This window comes from Oryzias melastigma, linkage group LG10 (genome assembly GCF_002922805.2).
Source record: "Oryzias melastigma strain HK-1 linkage group LG10, ASM292280v2, whole genome shotgun sequence".
Classification (NCBI taxonomy): domain Eukaryota; kingdom Metazoa; phylum Chordata; class Actinopteri; order Beloniformes; family Adrianichthyidae; genus Oryzias; species Oryzias melastigma.
In genome coordinates this window covers 28,495,726-28,501,962 of record NC_050521.1, presented here as the reverse complement: position 1 = coordinate 28,501,962, position 6,237 = coordinate 28,495,726, and the positions used below count along the sequence as shown (strand labels likewise).

General features: G+C 43.2%; 1 protein-coding gene across 3 annotated transcripts in view; it reads right to left on the bottom strand.

Moving 5' to 3' along the window:
* Positions 1–520: 520 nt before the first annotated feature.
* Positions 521–6,237, bottom strand: part of LOC112137819 (protocadherin-1) — a 164,092-nt gene continuing 158,375 nt past the window's right edge. For 2 of the 3 annotated variants that reach the window (XM_036213797.1, XM_024260325.2), the window contains one exon: positions 521–6,223. The gene's annotated coding sequence lies outside the window, so the exon portion shown is untranslated. The remainder of the gene's footprint in view (positions 6,224–6,237) is intronic. The other variant, XM_024260324.2, reaches the window with a different exon arrangement.

The following is a 6,237-nucleotide window of genomic DNA, read 5'->3' as shown; positions in this document are numbered from 1 at the left end:
AATATCCTACAGTTCATAACAGATTTCCATCTGTTTGTTCATCTCATTGTCGATCTCTGTCACATTAAGATCTGCTTTCAACCCAAAACCTGAAGAGTTTGGAAGAATGTGCTGCAGCTCGCGCAGCCGCAGCCGCAGCCGCAGCCGCAGCCGCAGTTCCTGTAACTGTCGCAGCTCTTGCAGGAGCTGCAGCTCAGACATGTCGATGAGACGTCTTAACTGCTGAAGTCTGTGACCGTTTCTGCGGGTTGGAAAGGTTTCAGTGAAGCACGTCAGTTGAATTGTGTTTGACATGAAGCAGCTTCAACATCTGGATTCTCAGTTCCTCTCCTGTCTTATCCAGACAGTTTTCTTTCTGATCAGACTCTAATCAGTTCAGTTTTCTTTTTCACATGATGATTTTTATGGTTAAAAGTTATAAAAACTATTGTTTTTTTCTCTTAACCTCTGGAAGAACGGCACAAACAAACTGCAGGATTTTGAATCATCTTTATTGAAAGAATCACAACGCAGCTTTGAGCTTCTTTGACTGAATGTTTTTATTGTAAAGCTATGAGGAAGGAATAATTACAAGATATTGTTTCTTTGATTCGCTCAGCAAAATAAACCAAAAAGCCACATTTTGAAATTCAAACATGCAGATGGGAATAAAAGATCAAACGAACACGTCAGCCGACTCCCTCCAAAACAGACGAAGTGAGGAAAGAAACGCAGTGAAGGTGAGTGGATGGGGGCGGAGTCTCTGAGCATGACTCAGCAGTACTACAGTACTGGGCTGATCCTACAGGGTCAGGTTCCCTTTACTGTGTGAATATAGATCTTCTCTTCTTTTGAAAACCTACACTTGCATGTACATAAAACTGTACAGAAAACAAGGCATCACTAGCAGTGTTCCTATATAAATATACCCATCAACATCTAGCCCACGAACCTTCTGGAGAGACAAACATGACTCAGCGGTTTCTCTTTCTGCTCTTAGAAATATATAAAACTCCACGGACACAAACGTCAAGGTAGATTCTCTGAGAGTCTCTGAGCTGATTTCTGTTTGAGTTCATTCATAAAATCAGTCAGTTTGGATCACAGAGACCCGAACTCAAAACTCGTTTGGTTTGAGTTCTGGACTATGTTTGGATCAGGTTTCTGACCTCAAAACGTTTTTTATTTTAATGGTTTATAAAAGCAAAATGTTATATATTTATATTTTTAGGCAAACTGCCACCTAAACTTTAACCAGAAGATGTGGAGGTTCTGAAACCCAGTTTGACGGTTCTGTTCTGAGGTACTGGCAGAAAAAACAAAATAAACAAAGTAAATATCATGTAAATAAATGCACCCCCCCCACCCCCCCGTCTGTAAAGAACAGCAACAACCACTTCTATTCATACAGTATGTCTATAGCAGTGTTTGACTCATAACATTGATAAAACATCTGCAACAACAAGGAAAACGCATCAATATTTATAAGGTCGGCGTGTTTCATGCTCAGCTGAAGCCTCGTCTTCATCGCCGAACGCTCCAGCCGTGAAGGTCGGATCCGCCGCCGTCGCGTTCAGACTTCTCACATTTGTAAAGAGTCTGTGAGTGAGGATGAAGCTCCAGCAAACAAGAAAAGCTTTTGTGATTTCTACTGTGAGCGAGAGGATGACGAGGCTTCAGGAGAACTACAGAAACCAGAGGAAGCTTCTCCAGGAGGAGTCCTCTCTAAAACGAAGCTTCATTAGTGGAAACACAACCTGCAGCTCCACAGACGTTCAGACGGAAACGCAGCTGATTTCTGACTTTAACATCATTCTGAGGCAAACGTCTGGAAAACGAGGTTTTAGGAGAAACTCAAACGAGAAGACGAAGAGCCGACGCTGGCAGACTGAGACGGACTGAGAAAACTCAAACGGTTCCCTCAGTGTTCGATGGGCCAAAGCTTCACAGACGACACGTGCAACAACAGAAAAACATCTTTACACTTAAAAATGTGGAAAACCGGTTCTGATGGAAGATGGGAGGAAGGTCAGAAACATGGAGCTCTCCTTCCTCTTTGGGTGGAGATTGTCCATCTCAGCTGCTCGTGTTTAAGATCAAAAATAAAGATCACATTTTAAGGTTTTTACTTCTGTTTCTTAATGATCAGAACTGTTTTTAGCTTATTTTCGTCCTTCAGTCCTCAGGTGGAGGTCTCATTCCAGCTCACCTGTGGAACCACCTGAAGGACGTGCAGACGTCCTCTTCTGTCTTTTTAGCTTCACTTTGACTTCAGTTTCTCTTCTGCTGCTGCTGTCGTTTCCTGATTTTACAGACGGATTCTTTTGCTTCTGTTTGTTAATGTGCGCACATATTATCTATTTATTTAATATCTAAAGCATTTTGAGGTGTTGAGCAAAAGGAAATATGCTTTTAAAGAAATGTTTGAAAAATAGATAAAAAAGTCCAATCAGAAAAATACGAGAGAAAAAACTGAAATCCGGATTTTTGTGGAGGAAAAGCTAAACTGGTCGGACATTTTCCCTGTGGATTGTGGGATGTTTATGCATTGAGTGAGCAGTAAGAGGTCATCACCGTCGTCTCAGATGTGAATCTAAATAAAGACGGGATGGAGATGAAAGGAGGATTTGACCTTCACACATTTTGGTGAAATGTTAGCACAGCCGTTTGCTCATCGGCTTTAACTTCAACCCAAACGGATCTGAATCTCGTCTCTGGTGTTTCCGCCTCGCTCTGTGACCTCCGAGTCCTTCAGAACTTTCCCTCCTGCCCTGAACCAGAGAACGTGTGCGTCTAGAATCCAGCAGAAACTGCAGCTTTGATTCCAAACAGGTATGAAGGTGTTTTGCTGGTTTTAAGTTTTTTAGCCGCTAGCACAAAACACGACTTCTCTTATCTCCGACACGCAGCTTCATTACATCAACTATTTAACAACAACAAAAAAAACTAAAAGAAACAAAACATGAAAAAAGACAATTTAAACATTAAAACTCTCAAATGTGAAACCGTCTGGATTTTAAGCTACAAAACTTTTCTGTTGGAGTACAACAGTCATCCATAAGTAATGGCTGTCAGTGATGAAGCGTGATTTTCTGAGGATTAGATGATTGTGCATTGAAGTCACGCCTCGGCACGTCTGAAGTGATTCGCAGGAGGAGTACAGATGTGCACTTTGTGAGTTAATAATGAATCCAGGCTAAAGCAGCAGTTTGAAGCCCAAAGAGCCTCTTTCAAATGAAGGGCCGCATCTTACTTGTAAAACAGCGTTTTTCCAGACACGCATTGATTTTTGGGAGTAAACAAACTGCAGTTTATTGGTAAATGATGCATGTTGGGCTGAATCACGCTGCACTCCAAGCCCTCCATTTCTTATCAATCTGTTTTCCATCCATAATATATAAAGGAGGTGCTTCACAGACGCCAGTGCGGCTGAAACGGCGTGATGAGACACTTCATTTCTTTTGTTCACGGCAGAAAGCTTCAGGGCAGTGCGGCTGCTGGAACTCAGGAGGAAATATTTCTGTCACCAGACAGGTCTGAAGGCCCCCCCACACAGCACACGGTTCAGCTCAGGCGCTCTGAGGGTGACAGCAGGGGTCCCAGGGGGCTGGGGGGGTCGGCCGGGAACTTCACGGTTCTCCACGGAGGAGCTGGAAATGTTTGTGGAGACTTTAAAGAGAAGTTTGGGAACGGAGATGACCAATACCATCAGACTCTTTAAGATGATAAATGATCGGATACAACTGCCACGAAAACGGGTATTTTCTAGATACTCAAATAAATATGAATCCACAACTTTATTAGCAGCATCCTTTTAACATCAGGGTCACGTTTTATGAACCGTGGGTTCGCAGTAAATCCATATTATGAGTAAAGTCTCCTGGTAAAAGTCAGATTTTTTTTTCTCTAAAGTTACTTTAGGAGCTTTCATTTCTGCTTTAACCCTAGAGAACTATCGCTGGGTGATTTTCACCCGAGCAAAAGAATTGACACAAGTGTGTCACGGTCCCTCAAGTCCCACATGACCCAGGAATGGATAGACCAAGACCAAGTCTACAATATTAATATTATTTTTATTATTTTTCTACAATTTTTTTTGTTTTCTAAGTCCTAATTTTTCAGTAATCTTTGAGCATGTTTTTAGAACCTTCCTATGTTCATATTCTCCATTGTGTTACATAAACCACAGTTGAAAATTTAAGAAAACTGCTCTAATTTATCAAGTGTTGTCATATTTTGATCTATTTTTCATGACAAATACGTTTTATTGGGTGCATTATATCGGGTAAAAATGACCCGGCTAAAGTTATGGTGTAACTCTTTATAGCTAAAGTGTTCTACGGTTAAGAAGGAAGTGGATGTTTGTAAGACGTGTGACCAAAGAGAGCATCTCCATCTGCATCAATCACAGACGGATGTGGAGTAGAAGCCGGGTTTTTCAAAATAAAACTTCCTTTGGACAGTAAACGGAGCAGAAATAATGTAAGTGAAGCATTTCTCTGTGGGGTTTGGTCCCTGGATGTGTCCAGGTGGCGACCTTTGCCTTCCATGTTTTTAACAAATAAAAATAATGAACCAAAGAAAAAGAAAATGTGAACAAACTGTCAAACAAATCTGTGGAGTATTATACTAAACAGACGTTAAGAAGTCCAGAATATAGTTTTAAATTGAATAGAGAATGTAGAAATAAAGATATTTTGATGTTAACAGAATCTGGTTTTAAAAACCTTCCATGAGACCGTTTGTGTTTGAACTGGCGTCCGTCTCTGATGGTTTTAATGCATTTTAACTTCCAACATTTTTCCTGTTTGTGTATTCTACCTGTTGCTCCACGTCACATGACCACTTTCACCTTGAAGATTCTACCTGTTGCTCCACGTCACATGACCACTTTCACCTTGAAGCTCTTCTGGATGTGAGCAGCAAACACAGGAGCCAACCTGTTGGAGCGCAGGGTGTCGTCCACTGCAGCACAGCCCACCGTAATCTATTTTCTGAATTTAAAAGTCTATTTTATAAATAACTTATTTATTTTTTAGTTGAATCCATTTTTCTCTAAACTTCCCCAAATCCAGCAGAGAGTCCAGCAAACCTTCCACTGCAAACCCGAACCGGTTTATTAACTAAAGCAGACGCAGTTCGCCATTCATCTGCTCAGCTTCTGGGTTTTCGGGGGCGAAGGCGGCGCCCTCACAGCCCCGTTTGCCTTCACTCTCCCGCTCCCAGATCCTCCGGCGAGATCCGGCTGGAAGCAACACGTTCGCCGCAGGTTACCGGGGTTACCAGAGGTGCTTGTTCCTCCTTCGGAGGTTAATTGGTGCCACAGACTAGAGGTTAAACTCACACCCCGTGACCCCCAGCCCCTCTCCTCCATCTTTATCTTACGCAACACTCCGGGAGTCTGGAGTGCAGCCACAGACGGAAGCTTTCACCGCGCAGTCATGGTGAAACTGAAGGGAGGACAGGCAGAACGTGAGGACGTCTGGGTTCCACCAGAGCTCCAGATGTCGGAGTTAAACCACAGCGGGAGTGATCCTGAACCCAAAATGTCTGTGAAGCTGTGTGGTGGGGGGGGGGCTGAGTGACTGATGGTGAATGCTCTGTTTCATTAACAGGTGGGTATGCCAGCATCAGGACTCTGACATCAAGACTCGGACATCGGGACTCTGACATCGGAACTCTGACATCAGGACTCTGACATCAGGACCTGAGACATCAGGACTCTGACATCAGGACTCTGACATCAGGACCTAAGACATCAGGACTCTGACATCGGGACTCTGACATCAGGACTCTGACATCAGGACCTGAGACATCAGGACTCTGACATCAGGACTCTGACATCAGGACTCTGACATCAGGACTCTGACATCGGGACTCTGACATCAGGACCTGAGACATCAGGACTCTGACATCGGGACTCTGACATTGGGACCGCCAACATCAGAACCGCTGACTGTTTCACTGACAAACTGCACCAGACCCCTCACCAGATGCCCCCATTTGCCGGCTGCTTTCTTTCCAAGCCTGACTTCCTTTGATGTTCCTCTGATGATGGAGGCTGGATGCTGACATCAAACACCCAGAGAGGAGTGGTTTATTCTCCTGTTCACTCATGGAGGCATTCGTCCTAAACAGGAAGAGGCAGCACTTCTCTTTTTTAATTTTCACTCTAATGACAATAAAAGAAGCTGATTCTGGTTTGGAGGTTGAGTCCTTTTTTAGAACAAGTTTTTAAAAAAAACTGGTTTGGATTGG